This window comes from Gigantopelta aegis, chromosome 6, assembly GCF_016097555.1.
Source record: "Gigantopelta aegis isolate Gae_Host chromosome 6, Gae_host_genome, whole genome shotgun sequence".
Taxonomy (NCBI): Eukaryota; Metazoa; Mollusca; class Gastropoda; order Neomphalida; family Peltospiridae; genus Gigantopelta; species Gigantopelta aegis.
In genome coordinates, this window is record NC_054704.1 from 55,535,728 (window position 1) to 55,557,609 (window position 21,882).

Sequence of the window (21,882 nt, forward strand, 5' to 3'; positions counted from 1 at the left end):
GCAGAATTAATACTGGTACCTATCACAATAAAGACAATAACCTACAGTTTACCTAGGTCCTCTAGGATGACCGGCTAAGCTTTATATTACCAAATACTCGTATAAAAATATTAGAACAGTGAAGCCTACAATTTACTTCGTCAGATTACCCGATACACTGTCTAAAGAATATTGGTATAATACAGTATTAAAATATTTAAAGTCACATCAATCACATCAAGTTTATACAACAGAGCAGAAAATGTCAAATTTAGACAATGTGAATAAAAGCACATTTAAAGCACTAACCTAGGCACAGCTGAACTCTAAGATCACAAAGAATATGTTAAAGATCAAGGTCGTTCCACGGTCAAGGTCAAATTAAAACTTTAGCGCATTGGCTGCCAAAACATATACATTTGCTATTTCTCACTTGACTGGACTTTAATGGTAATATATTTCATTTATAATAACCTTTTGCTAACTGGGACATAGAACCATCATTTGATTTCAAGATGGCCACCAAAATGGCCGCCCAAAGAAAAAGAAAATAATTAGCTGAAGGCACCGAACCTTGCAGTTCAATACCAGCAATGTTTTGTGTAGTTTTTGCATCTGTAGAAGGTGCTGACTGAGGACCCGAGGAGTACAAAGTTGACACCTTTAAGCATTTTGAAATATGGCGTCCACGATGGCTGCCACAATACAGAACTGATAATATATCTGATACTTGCAATTACCTATGACAAAACTGTCGCTAATGACTGGGTTTTAGGGTCAAGGAATTCATTTTCAACTACTCCCAGCTCGGACCAAGATCACAGAATAGCTTAAGTCAATCAGCTTTGAATTGTAATGCACAGGTTTTGTGACAGATGTCTGTGCCAGTATAAAAGCCGACATTGCCTGGGCGATCTGACCGATTCTGTCAACGATTTAAAGTACACAGCTATTTACAAAACTTTCTTTGAAAGCAGTCATGCCAAAGGACCACAAGATGCGGCGGGAGGGATAATAAAGAATCATGCAGATACCGCGGTAACTTTTGGGAAAGCTAATATTCACGGTGCATATGACTTGTACCAGTTTGCCTGTGACAATCTCCAGAAAGAAAAATCAATATAACTTCAGACGTCGTATATTCAGATATGTTGAAAGTATCCCGAGAAAAAGTTCAGAGTTACAAGGCTATTCATGAAAATCGGAAGATCCATCAATTTAGAGCAACTGCGAATTCAAAGCAGCTAAGTATCAGACGTTTGACATGTTACGAATGCGACAGTTGTATTAAAGGTTCCATAAAAAATTTGAAAAACCTGAAGACAACTGACACATAAAAATAGTGAAAGCTCAGAATGAGACTCATTGTTTAATTGAAGGAAGTTAAGATAACAATAAAACAGATCATATCAAGCGCGGATCAATAATCGCTGTTATGTCTGGAACTGAACCAGAAGAATGCTACATATTAAAATGTTGCACTAAAACAACTTTTGTACGCATTGCAACTGCCGCGTGGAATGCCACATATAGGGCTGGGAGTGTGGTACTGAAGGGACTGTGTTTTGCAAAGGTGGGAGACATAAAGTACCGCTATAAATTATCACGTGGACATTAAGACACTTGTTTTAGGCACAGTCTATTATGTACATTCACAGCGAAATCAAATATGAAAATGGCTAGTTTTCCATAAGTGAAGATGAACACTAAGATATATTGCAGTGTGTTGATATCTGTCACGTTGCTCGCTAAGACAAGTATTTGCGATGCATATGTGTACGTGTAATAAATTGAGAATAATTATATTAGTATTTATAATACATAAAATATACAGTACAGTTGAAGTTTGTGTTTATTGTTTATAGTTTAATATATAATGTAGGCCCTACAGGTTTGAACGTTATAAACAGATGCCGTCATTTTGACGTTTTTTGGGGTTACTGCATGAGGTACGAACATTATGCGTAACGTCACCGCGTGGCAATCACGGGACGGTCATTTTAGCTTTGTATTCAATAAAATATCATATATAACATGTAGTTAGTGTAACGTGTTTGACTAGTTCGTTATGTGTGACAGGTAGGTCATTTGATATAAAAACAAATGTGTGAGAATAATTACCCCCCATCCTGCACCCTCGAAACCATCCCCACCCACACCCACGATGGAATTTGTGATGGAAAACAATGTTATTTGTACTGTTTGTGTTTTTAAGAACATCGTTGAGAACTCCAATCAAACTGTTTTTAAAACAAAAGTGCTCAAACGATTTATGGTGGATGTTAAAAAAAAAAAATATATATGTATGGAGTATTTCAAGCTCTGACTGTAGAACATTTTTATCGATAACAGTATATTTTTAATATTTCATATTGATTTAATAATCTGTGCAAAAATGAAAAATATGTAATGACTTTTAGATACCCGCGTTCAACTGTTAAGTAAATAGTAAGTGTTTAAAAGGGTCACCCTTTTCTTTAGTTACAGTGTATTTAAAATTTAGTTTTAATATCGAGATATGTACTTGTGTGTCTGCTGGGTTTCATTTTGACCAATATAACTATTTTTCTCTTTGTTGCATAAAACATGATTAGACACTGAAAAAAACCCCCGTCATAGTGATTCATACACCCATTCACTTTATGGCCCGTTGATAAAAATTGTGTCCGGTGACCTATGATGTTTTTTTTGACATTTCAATAATATAAGGATATCTTTATAACATGTGCAAATTTCAAGAAGGTGTAATGACTTTTACCGAATAGTAACATTTCCCCTTAACTTCATCCTAGACCGCTCGCCCACACCTTGGTCTCTGGGTATATTATGACATCACTGCCGATTACAAACTAGGACGCTACATCAAATGTGACCATACAAAGGTTAAATCCAACATGGCCGCCAAAACACTATACCTAGAGTTTGGTAAATTTGATGTTTTTGGGTCCCATATTACGAATTATGAACTGATTTTAAGTACAAACAGTCTCAAAAGAACATTTCGGTTGTATTGCTGTTATAAAAGATCAATGTATTACAGAACCCATTTTCACGAAAAGATGTAAAGTTACGTCTATGACTAGCACTTACGTCTGTCGTAGATTTACGTTTACGTGCAAGAAGCACTTTATTCTCAAAGACAGTCGTAAACGTAACTTAGGTGGACGTAAATCTACGATTTAACTCTCTCACCGTAGAAATAAAAAAACAACAACAAAATATTAGAAACGATGGCTACCGGGTAAATAACAACTGCGCAAAAAGCAATTTCTTTTGTCGTCTGGTAACAATAATATCGTGAACGGCGAACCATGGCATTTAGGACATTCTTAAAAAGGAAAAGATAACTTAAGAGAAATGTGGCCGAGTCGAAAACATCCGTTCGATCACAAAAAAAGAAGAAAAAAAAGAAAGTTAAATCCGTTAGCGTTAGCCATCGCGAACGGCTTCAATTATTGGAAATGCTGCCATTTCCCGCAAATAATAGTAAATAACGGCGATCGTGCTTGATTTATTATATGTACACGCCTTACGTGCAGCGTTAGTTGTAACCGGAGGACACTCTTATATTTACATCCAACTTGACACGTAACTTACGTTTACGATGTTTCGTGAATAGATCTTCAGTCGTAGATTTACGTTTACGTGTAAAACTAGGATTACGATGTTTTGTGAATATGGGTCCAGACCTAATAGGGCGAGACGTAGCACAGTGGTAAAGAGCTCGCTTGATGCGCGGTCGGTTTAGGGTCGATCCCTGTCTTTGGGCCCAATGGGCTATTTCTCGTTCTAGCCACTGCAGCACGACTGGCATATCAAAGGCCGTGGTATCATGTGCTATCCTGTCTGAGGGAGGGTGCATATAAAAGATTCCTCGCTACTAATGGAAAACGTAGCGGAAATCAATGAGATCTAGTGGTGTCGATGAGCAAAACAAACGTTTTTTTTTATAGACCTCTTAAAGCAAAAACCCTGATTTTTATTTCATAATTTACCATATTTATAATAATGTGGTTTATCCACGTGACTTAGACACATTATTATCTATATATAGGCCTATGCATCGACAAATAGAAATTCATACAAAAAAAAAAATTCAAAATAAAAGAAGAAAAAAAGAATTGCCTGACAACTGACAAAACAAGAAGAATGATACAAAATCACGAAGACTACACAAATATGTGAGAAAACAAGAAAGACCCCCCCCCCCCACTCCCCCCCAAAACAACAACAAAAAACAAAACCCAAACCCTCTGGCTAGGAGTAGTATTATGTCGCTGGAACATGTTTCTTCTTTAACGCTAATCTGTTAACTTATGTCCTGGACTGGCAACCATGTCAACTGAAGGTCCTACCCATTACAACGTACACCACCAGTCTTAAGAGACTGTTAAAATCTAAAGACAGTATTACGTGGAAACGACGGGTCTTCGCATCATATGCCATATGTCAGAACAATTGGGCTATTTCTCGTTCCAGCCAGTGCACCACGACTTGTATATCAAAGGTCATGGTATGTGCTGCCCTGGGATGGTGCATATAAAAGATCCCTTGCTATTAATGAAAAAAATGTAGCGGGTTTCCTCTCTAAGACTATACCAAATGTTTAACATCCAGTAGCCGATGATAAATTAATCAATGTGCTCTAGTGGTGTCGGTAATATAATACCATCGGATTATTTTTACTGAATCAAAAACATCGTAAAGACAATCAAGAAAGTGAGCGAATGGCGATGCAAAAACACTATAAAACACGTTCGATTCGCATAAACGTAGCCATAGTCAACGTTTGTACTGAAACGCAAAAGCGCAATCCCCAGAGAAGTTCTGTATCTTTGCATGCCAAACCCTTCATTGGTGGGCCATAAAAGGCCACATCAGCAGTGATTCAAACAGATAGCACAACGACAATAATAACACAATAATGCCAAGATTGACGTAAGCTCAACGCAATAAAGAAAGGAAATGTTTTAGTTAACGACGCACTGAACACATTTTATTTACGGTTATATGGCGTCAGACATATGGTTAAGGACCACACAAATTTTGAGAGGAAACCCGCTATCGCCACTACATGGGCTACTCTTTCCGATTAGCAGCAAGGGATCTTTTATTTGCGCTTCCCACAGGCATAAATCATGGCCTTTGTTGAACCAGTTATGGATCACTGGTCGGTGCAAGTGGTTTACACCTACCTATTGAGCCTTGCGGAGCACTCACGCAGGGTTTGGAGTCGGTATCTGGATCAAAAATCCCATGCCTCGACTGGGATCCGAACTCATTACCTACCAGCCTGTAGACCGATAGCCTAACCAAGACGCCACCGAGGCCGGTCTCAACGCAATAATGCCATTGGGAGATTACAAGCAGGGCAACTCAACAAGCTGTGGCATTACTGAAAGTGTTAATGACAGGCCAAGGTCAGGTCGTCCCAGAGTAACCACCGCCGTTCAAGATCGATACATCCGGGTGTGTCATCTTCGAAATCGAAACACAACAGCAAGAACCACAGCGACACAAATCCCTGGACTACGCAGAATTTCTGACCAGACAGTTAGTAATCGGCTTAGGGAGGCAGACATTTCCCCTAGAAGACCCGTTTTGACCCCACGTCACTTAGCAGAGCGTTTACAGTGGTGCCAGCAGAGGGTGAGATGGACATGTGCCAGGTGGAGGACTGTTGTGTTCTCAGATGATTCTCGTTTTCTCATGTCACGTGCTGATGGACTTACACGTGTCTATAGACGTCGAGGGGAACGCTATGCTCCAAACTGCGTGCAACAAGTCGACAGTTTTGGTGGTGGCAGTGCCATGGTGTGGGCAGGAATCCATCATGGTGGTAGGACGGCTCTTATGCATGTGACAGGTGCACTGACGGGCATCAGATATCGAGACGATATCCTGCAGCATCATGTCATTCCGCACATGAATATCAACGGTGGAATGTTTTAGCATGACAATGCCAGACCACATGTTCCACGTGTTAGTCAGAGGTTTCGGCAGCGTCACAAATTCTAGACATTACCTTGGCTTTCCCGTTCGCCGGATTTAAACCCAATAGAACATCTATGGGATGCACTGGATCAGCGTGTGCGCCGGAGGAATCCACCACCCCATACACTTCCGCAACTTCTTTACGGCACTGCAGAATTGGTGGCAGAACATTCCACAAAGTGTTGTGCAACGTTTAATTGCTTACACACGTCGCAGTTGTCCAGCTGTCGTCAGGGCCCGTGGTGGTCATAACCAATACTGACATTTTGCCTACCCCTATGTCACATATTTGCCTGTGTACATGTTTCAGGTGGATTCCCAGAGATACTGTTTCAGACATGTACAGAGTAATCCACTTCCCATGGCGTCTTGATCTTAGGTTGCTTGTATCATGTCATGTCTACCAGGCTTTTTGTTAATTATTATTAAACTTTGAAAATCAATGTCAAGTTTCTTTTTTGGAAGAGTATATTTATTATCAAACTAAATCAAACAAACATACAAAAAGAAAATCCATGAATGCTGGTCAACGTATGTAATCTTTAAGAGGTTGGTCTTAGCGTTATCAAGCCCCTTAAACAGTTTACAGTAGTGTCATATTACATTTCTTAGTTTTCTGTTTCAAAAAAAGGTCTATAATGGGATTTCTAAAATAGATCTAATTAAGTAGGGAGAAACTCGAAACCGATAAACTAAATATTAACGTAAATGATAATATGCTACTTTGAAGAACAATCAACGCTCTGAAAATGAGTTTCCCTCTTTCTGGGACGGAAAGTAGCTCAGTGACAGTGTGCTCGCCAAAGATGCGCTGGTAAAGGAAGGAAGGAAATGTTTTATTTAACGACGCACTCAACACATTTTATTTACGGTTATATGGCGTCAAACATATAGTTAAGGACCATACAGATATTGAAGGAGAAAACCCGCTGTCGCCACTTCATGGGCTACTCTTTTCGATTGGCAGCAAGGGATCTTTTATATGCACCATCCAATAGACAGGATAGCACATACCACGGCCTATGATGTATCAGTCGTGGTGCACTGGCTGCAGCAAGAAATAGCCCAATGGGCCCACCGACGGGGATCGATCCCAAACCGACCGCGCATGAAGCGAACGCTTTACCACAGGGCTACGTCTCGCCCCAGATGCGCTGGTAGTTACAATAGTGTCCAGTAGAGCTGATTTTAATGACACTGGACCCTCGTCACCCACCCATCTAGCACTCCATAAAGGCCGTTTTCCTTGTGTGTGGTTTATGACGAGGTGCTGACAATCAGGATTCATGCATTACCATCGCTCTTGCTCGGGCAATACGAAAATCTTGACACTTATTTTGTAAAATCAGTACGACACACATGCTTGTATAATAATCTCTGTGTAGGCTGTACCCAGTCAGTGGAAACGTACATATAAAAGAAATCTTGCTGCTATTCGGCAGGAATATACTCGATATTGACAATCACAATAACCGTTATGTCAGACAGCAAAAATACCCGTAAATGTGCCAAGGTTTTGATAAGGTTTCTTTTTTTACCTGCCAGATGACAATGGAATAAAAAATGATATGACATAACACATATGACGTTTACAACGGAATAAAAGTGATATATTATAGCTAACATACAAATGTTTTCGAATGGAATAAAAATGATATGTCATAACTGATCATGACACATGACGTTTACTCGACGACTGATTTAGATTGGAATAAAAATGATATGTTATAACTGACATATAACGTTTATTAGATGAATGAATGAGTGGAATAAAAGTTAAACGAAACATAGCACATGCCTTTTAGTAGATGAATGATTTAAAGTCGAATAAAAATGATATGTAACAAAAAACACATGAGGTTTACAAGCGGAATGATTCATTTAAGAACTGAACGTTATATTTTTGACGTTCATGTGATGATAAACACTAAAACTGTTTTACACAATGGCATGGCGCGTTAGCGCGAAACCGTTCATGCATAAGTGTGTAAAACGGTTTTGGTGTTTATCATCGCATGAATTCCAAATGCATTAATATTGCCATTATACAAAACTATATTTAAAAACCCAATCGAACTCAATTCCACAATGATTTACATCTGTATCAATACACAAACAATGGAATTCCCTTAAAAAGTTACATTTGTTTTTTCCCCGTCAAATCTCCGTTCATTATAATGATTTACATAAGGTTTTATAAATTTTAATTTTCTGAATCAAATGTGGATAAAAAGTTATAAAATTTAAAATAACTGAACATCAAACGATAATTAATTAAGAATTGAACGATGTATATACTTAAATGGAAGATTTGTTGTAAAGCGGTTAGAGTACGAATTTTGAACTAATTAACACGAGGGAGAGCGTCAAATTATTTAAAAGATTTATCAATTACTATATTAAACTTGTAGTTGTCAAAAGTTGAATTAGTAAAAAGTGAATGTGAAGACTGACTTTCGTTTCTAATTTCACTTTTCTCTTGTTGACGATCGGAGGATTTCCATCAGCCAACATCTCCATTTCATCAACAATACGTGTCAAAATGCTATCCAGATCATCATCAATTTCCATTTGGTGATAACAATAACTCTCGACCAAAACTTTCGTGTCTGTCATCCGACATTGTCTGTCAGTTTGTCACTGTCACTCACAGTACAGACGATATTGGGATAAAAATAGAAACGATGGAATCGTCGGGGATTCCGTTGTTGACGTAATTGATAAAAAGTAGTTCCGGTAATAACATTCTGTTTTTATTTGTTTACCAAAAACGTGCAGTTGTCACGTTCATGGAAGAATGAACGTTAGTTTTTTAGATCACGTGATAACCTTTTAAACTATCCAGATGCCTATTACAAAACAGTAATTATAAAATGGAATTATAGTGGAATAAATATAGAATGTTATAACAAGATGAATGATTTAGAGTGGAATAAAAATGATATTTCATAAATGACACATTGTGTTTACAAGATGAATGATTTAGAGTGGAATAAAAATGATATGTCATAAATGACACATGCCATTTACAAGTTGAATGATTTACTGTGAAATAAAAATGATTTGTTATAAATGACACATGTCATTTACAAGATGAATGATTTACTGTGAGATACTTCATAAATGACACATGAAGTCTACAAGATAAATGATTTGGAGTGGAATAAAAATTATATGTAATAAATGACACGAGGTTTACAAGATGAATGATTCATAGTGGAATAAAAATTAAATGTTATAACATATTTTGCTTGCAACATGAATGATTTACTGTGAAATAAAAAATGATATTTCATAAATGATACATGTTGTCTACATGATAAATAATTTAGATTGGATAAAAATAATATGTTATCAATGACACATGTCTTTTACTTAATGATTGATTTAGAGTGAAATAAAAATGATTAGGATTGAAATACAAATAAAATGTCATAAACGACATGCAGCGATTACTAGACAAATGCTTTTCCCCACTTCTCGCAAACCAAATTAAGCTCAAGTTTCATGGTTATTTTTATTCATCTACTTGGCATCTTGTTACTACCGAATGCAGCATTTATAGTGGCTAATTAAACATCTGGGGACATCATTTCTTTCTACCTTTTAGCAGCAGTGACATTCACTAAGAAATGGTTCTCCCAGGTGTTTCATCAACCTATCTAAAATGTCAGGCACAGTAAACGTCTGAATAAGCACAGGAAACCAGCTGCAGTCCAGTGCTGCTTAGTGTTAGGCTCAGTCATTTTAATTTCGCTTAACACCAGGTTCTGTTCAATTATAGTGTTGCTTAGCTCTAGGCCCAATTTTAATTTTGTTTAGCACCAGAACCTGATTTTAATTTTGTTTAGCACTAGAGACACTAATTTTAACTATACTAGCATTAGACCCTCATTTTAATTTTGTTTAGCACTAGAGACACTAATTTTAAATTTGCTAGCATTAGACCCTGATTTTAATTTTGTTTAGCACTAGAGACACTAATTTAAAATTTGCTAGCATTAGACCCTGATTTTAATTTTGTTTAGCACTAGGCCTCAGATTACAGTTATCTTCCCATTTGGTTGTCCAAAATCCGGAAGTTTCACCACGCAAGTAGTCTGCTGTTTGACTGTGATTATTTCATGGCAGACAGCTATGAAGTGGCAACTGTTTGACTGAAGTGACAGGGGATAGCATGTAGTTTGTAAACATGTGTAACTTGTTGACATTGAAGACTTGTTTGTGGTAATTCCGGCCCATGCAAAAGTAGTGCTTTTTGTGTAAAATGGGTGTACTCCGGCCTGGTTTAGAGGGTGTGTCTGTTTAAACCAATATGCTGGGAGAAAGAGCTGGACAACTAATTTTGTCCTTTTCAGGGTATGTGTCCCCCATGCAGGCCCTGTACATTTAATTTTGTTTCACTAGGGCCTGCTGATATTAATAAAAATGTTATAGCCACTAAGGCTATATAGAAACATATAGCGAAATTAATTGTGGTCTGAGGCCTCTAGAGACACTAATTTTAACTGTGCTTGCATTAGACCCTAATTTTAATTTTGTTTAGTATTAGGTCCTAATTTTAACTATGTTTACCATTAAACCCCAATTTTAATTTTGTTTAGGACTAGAGACACTAATGTTAATTTTGTTTAATACTAGGCCCTAATTTTAATTATGCTAAGGCATTAGACCCTAATTTTAATTTGTGGGCGGGATATAGCTCTGTGGTAAAGCGTTCGCTTGATGCGCGGTCGGTCTAGGATCGATCTCCGTCGATTGACCCATTGGGCTATTTCTCGTTTCAACCAGTGCCCTACGACTGGTGTAACAAAGACCGTGGTATGTACTATCATGTCTGTGGGATGGTGCATATAGAAGATTCCTTGCTACTAATCGAAAAGAGTAGCCCTTGAAGTGGCGACAGCGGGTTTCCTCTCTCAATATCTGTGTGGTCCTTAGCAATATGTCTGAAGCCATATAACAGTCAATAAAATGTGTTGAGTGCGTCGTTAAATAAAATATTTCCTTCCTTCTTAATTTTAATTTTGTTTATTATTAGAGACACTAATTTAATTTTGTTTATTATTAGAGACACTAATTTTAATTTTGTTTATTATTAGAGACACTAATTTTAATTTTGTTTATTATTAGAGACACTAATTTTAATTTTGTTTAATACTAGGCCCAAATTTTAATTTTGTTTAGGACCAGACCCTAATTTTAATTTTGTTTAGCACCATACCCTAATTTTAATTTTGCTTAGAACCAGATACACTAATTTTAATTTTGATTAATACTTGGCCCTAATTTTTATTATGCTTAGCATTAAACCCTAATTTTAAGTGACAGTTCTATACAGGTACATCATATAGATTCTTGATAACAATCACGATTTTAACAAAATACTCTTTCGACTGCCCCTGCACGTGCTGTATCCTCACCGTGGTGCAAGGGTGTAACATTCTCTTTAAGAATGGCCAATACAGCACAAAATTGAAGTTTTGAGTAAAATTCAGTATCCGTAAAATTCTGTGATATTTGTGTTTTTGCACAGTTCTTTACACTGTTTTTGTTTGGGTCTTGAATTTTTATATTGATGTTGATCATCACTTTATTTATTTGCATTACTATAGTTTGACACCCAATAGCCGATGTATTTTTCGTGCTGGGGTGTCGTTAAAACATTCATTCATTCATTCATTCATTCTTTCGACTGCCTTGTGCAGAGATACAATTTTGATTACACTAAACGGTTTTATCGTCAAATTGAGTTGCTTTGCATTAAACCCTTTACATTTTAGGCCCCTGATTTTGTTTTCTGACATCAAACCCCTAATTCTAAATTTTTCTTCACATTTAGTCCCTAATTATGTAACATAGAACCCAGAAGAAAAAGAAGTCCCTCGTGTGTTTTTGTTTAGAACAAAACTTTGATAGATTTATAAACCTTGATACATTGTTTTTATGCACACAAAGCCGTAAGGATAAAACACGAATATATATGACAATAGCAATACAACTAATCTTCCTTAAAATTACAAAGTTGTAATGGTGGGATTCAAACCGTTTAGATAGTTGTATACCAAATTGTATTTCACCGGGCCAAAGTCGAAGTGCGTCTAACTTTAAATATCGCTTTAAATAAGACCACGGCTGCCATTGGTGAGATATGTGACAGAATTACCTTCAAGAAAGTAAGAAACAGTTTCTAGTTAGCTTTAATCCTACAGGACATTTGAAAATCCAATAGCACCGAAACGAAGCCTCGTCTGCTACCAACCCTGGTCGGGCTGCTTGTGCTCCATTGCACATTCCAACGCGGGCGTCCCCCTCTCACCCTCCAACCTTTTCCTGTCCTAGACGGAGGAACAGGTGAAAGTCGACACCTGCGCCCATGACAGGCGTATGCTACAACAGCTTGTTATGAATGTGCACGTTAAAACCTATGATCTGACCTGAGCAAATGGTGAGATATGTGAAAGAACTTGTTGTCATAAAATGTAGTTTCTTGTGGCCAGTACAATATTGTCATATACTTTGAACTATTAGTAGTATCAATGTAGCCGCTACCATTACATTTGAAACGTGCGGGGACATACTAAAATAAGTCAGACAATTTCTGTGCGGAACTAGGGTAGTCAAAGCCGTTTTCCGTTATGTTTAAAACTTACAGCTTAAACTAAATGTTTTTTTTTTATGATTTACTTTGAGGGTGAGAATTTGTAGTATTTATATCCATGGTATCTTGTGAACGGTGCAGGAATCATGGAATCAACCACTATTTTGTGAAATACCCATTCGTCTCGCGGTTTTGTCGTTCATATAATATTATATTATATTATATTATATTATATTAACTGTATATAAGATCAGTACCGCCAAACGCTCAATTCGTAGGCAATAATAATAATAAAAAAACTGTAATAAAAGCTATACATGGACCTTCAGAAAACTGCACAAAAACTGATTATATCTAGTTTGCAACAAAAGCTATACGTAAACCGCTAATAAAGATCAAAATGTCCTGACAAGTTAACAACACCATACTTCTGAAGAAAAATCACTTTAAAACCCCCCCCCCCAAAAAAAAAAAAAACCTGATCGTATCTACTTTGCTACAGAAACTATACACAGACCGTCAGTTAAGGTCAAACTGTACTTAAGAAGAAGAATATCACTTAAAAACCCCCCACAAAAACTGATCGTATCTAATTCAAAACAAGTATTATAACACGGATCATCAGTCAACAAAATAGTTATGAAGAAATGATCGTTTCTAAGTCAGATTAAATGGCAACAGTCCCGAATACTTTACTAAAAATGTAACAGACTTACCTACCATGTGTGTCCTGATAGTTGATCAATATGATTTTAGCCGTTCGCCTGACAAAGTGAACGTCTTGACAAACAGGAGGTCGATGGCTTCTGATGCCAGCTGTAACATGCCCCAAGAGATCGCTCTCGAACGATGAGCGACGACCAAACAGTTCCGAGTTCCGGTGTAGCCACTACTGTTGGACCAATTACTGGGTCTTTGATACTACTACTACTACTACTACTACTACTACTACTACTACTACTAACAAAAACAAAAACAACAACAAGAACAACATCACCACCACCACCAACAAAAATAACAACAACACATAAGCGTATGAGACAGGGGAAGAGGAGGGGGGCAACTTCCCCCCAGTGCTGGGGCAAAACCTCAAATTCGGGCAAAAATTATACAGCTATTCGGGCAAAATGTGCTAACCCAAGATCATTTTACCATGCGTTTCCATCATTCTACCCTTAAAATTAGTTGTAATCCATGTAAAAATGCGTAGGTATTCGTTGGCAATCCTATATAGCTGTTTGGTAGTAATGTTAATATGATTACCTGATTTTTTTCCAGATTCGGACATTTTCGTTTAAATATGGGTAAAAGTCAGCCTTCCCAGCTACGAAAATGAAAGCCCGTATGCCTATGCAACAATAACAGCAACACTGAAACAAGAACAACAATATTTCAAAATTAGTAACAACAACAATAACACCAACAATAACAATAATAATAACTTAAACAACCTTTAATAATAATGATAATAGTCATCATTATCATTATCATCATAATCACCATAATCATCATCATCATCATCATCATATTCACCATCACCATCATAATAATCATCATCATCATCATAATCACCATCATCATAATCACCATAATAATCACCATCATAATCACCATAATAATCACCATCATAATCACCATCATCATCATAATCACCATCATCATCATAATCACCATCATCATCATAATCACCATCATCATCATCATCATCACCATCATCATAATCACTATCATCATCATCACCATCATCATAATCACCATCATCATCATCATCACCATCATCATAATCACCATCATCATCATCATCACCATCATCATAATCACCATCATCATCATCATCACCATCATCATAATCACCATCATCATCATAATCACCATCATCATCATAATCACCATCATCATCATCATCACCATCATCATAATCACCATCATCATCATAATCACCATCATCATCATCATCACCATCATCATAATCACTATCATCATAATCACTATCATCATCATCATCATAATCACCATCATCATCATCATTATTGCTGATGAATAAACAGACCATGGTGATATATAATATAAAATACAATGTAAAATACATGTAATATCATATAATACAATACAATTATAAAACACAGTACAGTACCGTACAATTTAATATAATACAATACAACAATCGTGAATATTATAATCCTGACGTCAAGTGTCTCCGATTGCAGTATTATGTCGACATTATTTACTGACGTAACTTCTCTTATTTGATATGACACGGTTAAAGTGTGATGTGCATTAAACATGACGCTTTAACATTATTTATGCAGTTGAAAACTCTGTAATTTCAGACAATTGTATGCCCAAATGGAATCACATTGTCTTCTTGGCGGCTTTAAGGTGTCAAGTAGAAAATCCAACATCATCTCATGATAGAGGCCAGGGCAAATTAGCCAATTGCTAAAAAAAATCCATACAAACTGGCTACAACATTTAGTCTTTGATTGATAAACTATTCCTTACATTAGTCACATTGTAATGATTTTCAATGAGATACCATACTACATATAAAAACGGGCTAAACCAACATATTTGTTCCAGTGTGATCCCCGACAGGCTAATTCTGTCCATCAGTCGTTTCATAACTTTTATGTGTACTTTCTTTGAACATCACATATAAATAGCTTTAAAAGGACTATTCGTAGTTGGCTGCATTGTAGGATGTTTGCGACTAATAACTGGCCTTGGAGGTGTCGTGGTTAAGCCATCGGACATAAGGCTGGTAGGTACAGATTCGCAGCCCGGTATCGGCTCCCACCCAGAGCGAGTGTTAACGATTCAATGGGTAAGACCACTTGTGACGATACATGCTCTTAAATTTGTTTCGCCTGTGGCGATTTTAATTGTTTTAGAGGGCCGTGTGCAGTTTCATTGCACTTAAGCCCAGATGGGCAACTTGTTATGTAATACTTCGCGCGATCGGACATTCCAATATGCACTTAGTCCAGCTGTGGAGGACATGTGGCGAGTAGTTACGTAATACCTCTGCGAGTGCGGTTTTTACAACCGTGATTTGGCGACGATGGCGTCAGTAAGTCTGACGATGAGAGAGAAATATACCGACTCTAGTAGAGTTGGAATATCAGATAATAGGGGGAGGTACCGCCTTGTATCCCCAGGCGTATTCTGATTTATAATAAATAGCTAGAATTTAAGAGATATCTAGGAGAACGAAAAGGACGGCTCCCAGGGAATGCTAGTCCGTTGGACTTTGGTAAATATTTTTATTTCTGCTCTGTGTATAACCTTGATGTGATTGATGTGACTTTAAATATTTTGATACTGTATTATACCAATATTCTTTAGACAGTGTCTTCGGTCATCTGACGAAGTAAATCGTAGACTTTTTGTTCTAACATTATACGAGTATTTGGTAATATAAAGCTTAGCCAGTCATCCTAGACGACCTGGGTAAACTGTAGGTTATTGTCTTTATTGTGATAAGTATTAATTCTGTGTTACAAGGTTACTGAATGAGTAGTTAGGGTTATTAAAAATTAACCCGTTAGGAATAGAGCTGTAATTCCTTTATTAATTAAGTTCCCCTGGAAGCGTTCCTAAATTATTACACGTTACTGAACGAGTAGTAAGGGTTAATTAAAAATTAACCAGTTAGGAATGGTGTTGTAATTCCTTTATTAATTAACTTCTCCTAGAAGCGTTTCTCAATTATCACACGTGTGGGTGTGGTGTAACGGTGAAGTGATTCGCATATTGTGTAACTAGACACCTAGAGATTAACTAATTAAGTGATCAGTTCTGGGTTGTTATTATTGCTGTTATTAATTAACTACTACGGCTGTACATTTGTCAGCGTAGATTAATACAGATTCCAAAGTGTATTGTGTTTTTGTTGTGTTTCTAGAGAACTAACGTGCTATATTAATATATACCTTATATAAGATCGTATCTCTGATCATACCTAGAGACGAGCCATACTAGGGTTTAACAGCCTGTTACAGACAGATCTAATAGATATACAGTTAGGAGAGATATTGTGATAATCGTGTTTTATTCAGTTACGGGTATTATAGAATCCCCGTGACACCACTACACCCTCTTCTACCTCACAAACAACTAACAACTAACCACTAACGCACTGTCCTGGATAAACAGCCCAATAGCTGAGGTGTGCCCAGAACAGCGTGCTTGAACCTTAATTGGATATAAGCACGAACATAATTTGAAATGAAATGAAATGCGACTAATAAAACAATTTAACGACTAAGATTACATATTAAAATACCTTTTCCTGCTTAGAATATTCAATATGTTTCTGATCGTCTTAATATTTGTAAGTAGCACAAAGTGGATTTGGTCTCAAAATAATTTTAATATGCAGGCAAAATATATATACAATGTATTAGGAAATAAAATTTAGTTTGATCTAATGCAAACACTAAAGAACGATCAGAAACACATTCAATATACATCCACTAATATTTTCGCTAATATTAATGCAAAACATATATTTAATATATAAAGTCGTTAAAAAGTCTGCCGACTTCATCGTAACAATTGAAACAAGCTCAAGACAGTCCCTTTAATATTCAAATTGTTTAGCACCATGTGGAAAGGGAAGTAACTCAATCCAAGTGTATCGATCCTGCATCTCAAGAACAGCACTTCTAGGTAGACACCTGGCAATCAAGGCTGCATACCCTTACGACTCTGTGGAAATATCTTTTGGAATCCATTGTGTGCAGAGATACGGCACTGAATATGGTAATGACATATTACTAATCGCCACGTATAGTACGACTGTTATTGCACACTTTGTTTTAAATTGTTTTAATTTCTTACTGGCGAGTAGATTGGCACATTATTAGCATCAATTGTCTCCAACACAATACCGTGTAGAGGGCAAAGTACCTTTCATATGCACCTCCAAACAAATGCGTTGAATTTCCTGTGGTTATTTAAAAAAACGAAACGACTGACAAAACATGTAGTAAAGACGATGTTTATCTCAGTCTTCATACTTTTAATAAATTTTAATGGTGAGTAACGCAATCAAGCACACACACACACACACACACACACACACACACACACACACACACACACACACACACACACACCATAAAACTGCCGGTCGATAAACTGTATTGTAAACTGACGCCCAAAATAACATATCATCGATACAAATAGACGATTAATAACATACATATTAAAAAAATAGTTCGGATAACAATACTATAAAAATGTGTAATCTGTAGTAGCCGGTCGATCAAATCCCATTGTTATAGCTTTCTGCCTTCAGCGTGTTTAAACGAAAGGAAGGAACGGATGTCTGGCGCCAAGTGTTACACATTCATAATCTCCAAAGTGCTTTATGGTGTAATATGGAAGAAAAGTCAGTTGGTATTTAAGAACAAACCAAAACAAACCACAAGAAAAAGAAAGGAAAGCAAAACAGAAACCCAAAGCCGCCAAAAAAGAAAAAAAAGAAAAACAAGAAAAAAACTAAAGAACCCAACATCAAAACAAAAAATTAAACACAAAAACTACAACCCGTAAACAATAAAACAACAACAAACGCGAAAAAAACGAAAACCCCCAACAAAACAAAAAATTAAACACAAAAGAAAACAACCCCCAAAGACTACAAGAAAAAAATAACACCAAAACAATCCCACCAAACAAGCCAACAAAACAAAACAAGACCCTCAATAAATAAAAGAACTATCCCGTCTGTAGCCATTAAAACAGAAGTGCACTACTCTGTTATTCACATTAATATTTGCGGACTAAGAACAAAGCTAGACTTAATTGAAAATGAACTAAGTAACTTTGACGTGATTGCCATCTCAAAGACTAATTTGACACCTGAAATTCTAAATGAAACAATAACAATCCGTGACTTTTAGAAACCATAGAGGAATGATACGATTGTTAACAATTGGGTCGGTGTTGCTGTACATGTTAAAAACTATATTGTAGCTAAACATAGACTAGATTTAAATATACTGTGTAGCAGGACTGGAAGCTTTTTGGATTAAATTGAATTGTAATAATTGTAAATATCGAGCTACTGTTAAAACTGCAACCTAATTGGATTTGATTGAACATCATTCAATTGTGGTATGGATCAACATATTAATACAGTAATAATGGTGGGAGACTTCAATGCCAATGTTCTTGATAAGCCACATCCCGAATTAAGCGATTATGTAATCGATTCCAACTTTCTCAACTGATAAATAAGCCAACTAGAATTACTTGATTGTTGTGTCCTGTCCTCTGTTTGTAACATCAACTGAGATGTAACTCGTTTTACAGTGATCATGTCACAGTTAGTGTTCAGATTGGTTCAAAAACTAATCATTTAAACAGACATGTATTTAAAAGAAATATCTACGATTACTCCCAACCATATGTTGTTAACTTGAAAAAAATACATTGCAGAATATGAGTGGGGCAACATTTTCCAATCCAAATGTGTAAATACAATCACTCAAAATTTTAATAAATTACTTTTAGATTCTGCATCGTTATTCATTCCTACTAAGACTGTTATTATTCGACCGTGTGATAAATCATTCATGAATGGTCATATCCGCCAACTTATAAGGGAAAGGAAGAGAATTCACCAGTAAAATAAACGACAAAATAGACCAATCGATTGGGAACTGTTTAGAAGGAAGCGTAATGAAGTAATATCTGAAATGCGTAAAGCTAAAATAGAATGTGTTAAAAAGTCAGACGATAAGATTAATAGCCGTGAGACTTTTGGTAATAAAGCATGGTGGAATATTGTAAATAAGCATTTTAAAAATCGAGGTATCATTAGATCTACAAAACCGCCAGTAATCGTTGATAACAACATCATCTCCTTAACAAAAGAAATGGCAGACACTTTTGATCACATTTGTATTAAACACTCTACACTATATAACCCAGAATTTGTTCATTCCAGAATCAACCAAATATGCTAAATCAATTAGTAGTATACCTCTTACATAATAAGATATAAATGATGTTTTAACGTCTAATGATACAAACAAATCAAGAAAGGAAATGCCGACGAATGTACACATTATAGACCTATATCTTTAATTAGTAACGTCTCCAAGCTTTTTGAGAAATGTGTATTTAAATGTTTAATTTCTTTTTATAAAAATAATGGTATATTAACTAAATATCAATCGGGCTTCTTTTCTGGATATTCTACAGTAAACCAACTATTGGATTTTTATAATTTTATTACCAAGTCTCTGGATGAAGGGAAGGAGATTCAAGCGGTCTTTTGTGATCTTAGTAAAGCATTTGATAGGGTATGGCATAAAGGCTCAGTATATAAATTGGATACGATTGGCATCAGAGGTAAACTTTTATCTTGGTTTTCTAGTTATTTGTCTGAACGTAAGCAACAGGTAGTAATTTATGGCAGTACTTCTGATTCATTGGGGATGATGGGATATCGGAAGTTAGGTGCTGTTTTGGGCCATAGGGCGTAGGCGGTCTTAGCCTTAGGGTTAGGAGTTGGACCTGACCTCCCCATCCCGCCTGGTAGCACCAAGGTTCCGGCATTTCTCCATAACCTTCCCAATGAAACCTTGACTGTGGGGCCTAGGCCAGCCTTTCCTCCTAACCTCCTTGGGCCTAAATTTAATTTAATTCAATTTATTATAAGTTATAAATAATTATTTAGACTAGCCCATCGAAATTTGCGCCACTTATTTAAAAGTTACATTTTAATAATTTATAATTTTTAACATTTTATTTATAGGCGCATTCAAAAATTTACCCCCCCCCCCCTTTAATGTTTGGAATTAATCAAAAAGAAAGTAATTCCTGTCCCGAGTCAGTGAGAGAGAGAGAGAGAGAGAGAGAGAGAGAAAGAAAGAGAGAGAGACACACAGAGCGAGAGAAAAAAAACCCCGAGAGAGACAGAGAGAGAGAGAGAGAGAGAGAGAGAGAGAGAGAGAGAGAGAGAGAGAGAGAGAGGGGGGGGGGAAGGAAATGTTTTACTTAACGACGCACTCAACACATTTTATTTACGGTTATATGGCGGCAGACATATGGTTAAGGACCACACAGATATTGAGAAAGGAAACCAGCTGTCGCCAGTTCATGGGCTACTCTTTTCGATTAGCATCATGGGATCTTTTATATGCACCATCCCACAGACAGGGTAGTACATACCACGGCCTTTGGTATGCCAATCGTGGTGCACTGGTTGGAACGAGAAATAGAAATCAAATAGAAGGATAATTGTTTACGTTCTTTTAAATATCGGTTATCAAGATCCGCCTTGGAAAAAAATATACAGATGTTTTATTTTCAGTTTGTGATTATACTGATGTAGTGTGAGATAATTGGAACTATCCTAACAACTCGAATCTGCTCAGTTAGATGCTCTTCGGAGACAATGTGTGGTGCAGTTAAAGGTACATCTCAACAAAAATTGTATGACGAAATTTGGTTTTATTTCCACGAAGACGCCATAAGCTGTATAAGATGTATAAACTTGTGAATGATAGTACACCCACTTACTTATCACTTTTGCTGTCAAGTTCTAATATTAGAATATGTGGTCTATGGAATAAACAGTAGTTAGTCGTACAACATTATACTGTGGGTCTTGTTTTCCTTCTGGAATAAGGTTGTGAAATGCATTGAATGTTAAAGTCCGGAAAGCTGTATCACTGACATCTGTTAAAAATCAATTTAAGAAAGCGGGCAAAGCTTTTCCTTCACATTTTTATCTGGGTTCTAGACTTGAGCAGAACTGTAAACTTCGTCTAAGACATCAGTGATCTTAATAATCATACATTCTTTCGATATATCTCAGAGAATCCGTCTGGTTCTTGCGGGCATCCTATAGAAGATACAGATCATTTCATTCTCTACTGTCCCCTGTACAGTGAACAAAGAAACAATTTCATGTCAAACTATATACATCTAAATTGTAAAATGATCTTAATGGGATCCAGAATTTATTGAAGTTATTAAAACTACTTTAAAATACATAACGAATGCAAACCATTTTTGCTAAAGTTAACACACTAATTTTATGCTGGACATTTCCCAATCCAATGTAAACGTTCTGCAGTTTTCTATTCACTATACCTACACCCTTTTCTCCACCCCTTCTCTTTTTATTTTTCTTTGTTCAAATCTACTATGTACGTCTGTGGTATTTTAAGATGTATCCGCATGTAAATTGTAGGGAAAGGTCTTAATATTGGCTAAGCCTGTTGACCAATCCCAATAATATTATATTTTTGTCAAATAAATATTGATTAAATCAAGTGCATTACTCT

At 36.4% G+C, this 21,882-nt stretch overlaps 1 long non-coding RNA gene across 1 annotated transcript in view; it reads right to left on the bottom strand.

Moving 5' to 3' along the window:
- Positions 1-13,927, bottom strand: part of LOC121374226 — an 18,593-nt gene extending 4,666 nt beyond the window's left edge. Inside the window, exon 1 of the long non-coding RNA XR_005958210.1 lies at positions 13,838-13,927. This is a non-coding gene — a long non-coding RNA (uncharacterized LOC121374226). The remainder of the gene's footprint in view (positions 1-13,837) is intronic.
- Positions 13,928-21,882: the final 7,955 nt, after the last annotated feature.